General features: G+C 38.8%; 1 pseudogene; it reads left to right on the forward strand.

Annotated features, from left to right (window-relative positions):
* The first annotated feature begins 176 nt into the window (after positions 1-176).
* LOC108298066 lies at positions 177-912 on the forward strand (annotated as a pseudogene).
* Positions 913-1,772: the final 860 nt, after the last annotated feature.

Raw genomic sequence — 1,772 nt, forward strand, 5'->3', positions numbered from 1 at the left:
TCTCTGCCAGGTTTTGGTATCAGGATGATGCTGGTCTCATAAGATGGGCCACATAATAATTTGGATGTTGTTGTTTCTCTCCTGGCCTTTGGTGTGTACTCCAATGTTTGCTATCATAAGGAAAAGAGAAATATTCTCACCACTGAAGGGCATAATGCACTCATCCACAAATCATTGGTTAATTGCCCTTTTGTAGCCAAGACATGAAGTACCCATCTCCCTTCTTTGTGTTTGGTGAAAAGATTGAAACTCAAGCAATCTCTGCTAAAGGCATGACTTTAGTCATTGCCTTGCAGTTGCTTCTCTTTGCCTCCAAGAAAGTCCAATCTGATGGGCAGATTGTACTTGTAGATGACTGGATTAAATTACAAATATCTCATGAAGCTGTTGCCTGCATCACTGGTCTCTGGGCAGCCACGGAGGCCCTGGTTGTTGAAGTAACCTAACAACCTGCTATCATCAGCCAGTTGGATCCTGTAAATGAACGTGTGCTGAACATGATCCGTCAAACCTCTAGGCCCTCAGCTGCTGGTGTCAACCTTATGATTGGCAGTACATGGTATGGAGATGGTCCACATCCTCCCAAGATGGCCCGATATGATAAAGGAAGCATATATAGAAGGGGAAGTTCTAGTTATGGTGGTCGAGGCTATGGCAGTAGCTATAGCAGTGGAGGCTATGGTACCAGAGGCTACAGTGGCAGCTTCAACTCCTTTTGGGCAGGATATAGTGCTGCTGTTGGTGGAGGCTTTAGAGGACTTTCCCAAGGTGGCTATAGGGGCAACTCTGGAGGAGAGTACAGAGGGCCTATTGGAGGTTTCAGAGGATCTGGGGGGATTCCAGTGAGGATGTGCTAGGGGGGCCTATGAAATCGGCTACTTTGGACCTGGAAGAGGAGGTGGCAGCTATTAAGGCTTGGTTATATCAGTTCCTGCTTGTATACAGTAAGAAAAAAATGGCATGCTATGTGTTACATGTTTTTTCCAACATGTTTATTTGCCACCAGAATGTAAATGCATTTTTCCACCCAGTCTGTGGTTCATTGTAGTTTAAGAAAACCAAACATATAGAGGCATTAGTGATTTTGTTTATATTATGTAAAATATAATGATCTATCTTAAAAATACCAAAGTTTGTATTTTTTCTTTAAGGAGTAAAGATTTGCCTTTAAAAATAACTTGGTATTTTTCCTGGCTTTGATTTCATATAATAGAAAATAAAGTACTACACTGAAAAAACAAAACAAAACAAAAACACACAAACAAGAAACACAGAGATATCCAATCCTAAAAACTAGGAACAAGGAGTCTGTGTAAATATTTTGTAACCTGCTGGGTTTTTTTTTTTTTTGCATAAAGAAATATAAAACAATTTACTAACCACTGTTCACCAGTATTTACAATAAAGTAAACAATATATAGTTGGATAACATTCTGATTACTACCAAGTCATTTTTCCTGGATTTTACTGAAACAGCAAAGCACATAATGGAAAGATTGAGCCTACCTGTAAGGAGTGAGTTTGGGTAATGAAAAGACATTCAAGTGACCTGCTGTTTTATGTCACAGAATGTAACACGTGTTTTGATGAAACAGCTTTGAAACACACTTTTTGTAGAATCTAAGAAGTGACGTTTCTGAATCTAATGAGCCCTTACAGGAATATACAAATATACAAATATTAATTTTTAAAAACTAGAAACAAGCTATCTGTGAAAATGCTTTGTGACATGCTGTATTATCTCAAAGAATGGTACCTGTGTTTTGATACAA

This window comes from Cebus imitator, unplaced genomic scaffold, assembly GCF_001604975.1.
Source record: "Cebus imitator isolate Cc_AM_T3 unplaced genomic scaffold, Cebus_imitator-1.0 Scaffold880, whole genome shotgun sequence".
NCBI classification, from domain to species: Eukaryota; Metazoa; Chordata; class Mammalia; order Primates; family Cebidae; genus Cebus; species Cebus imitator.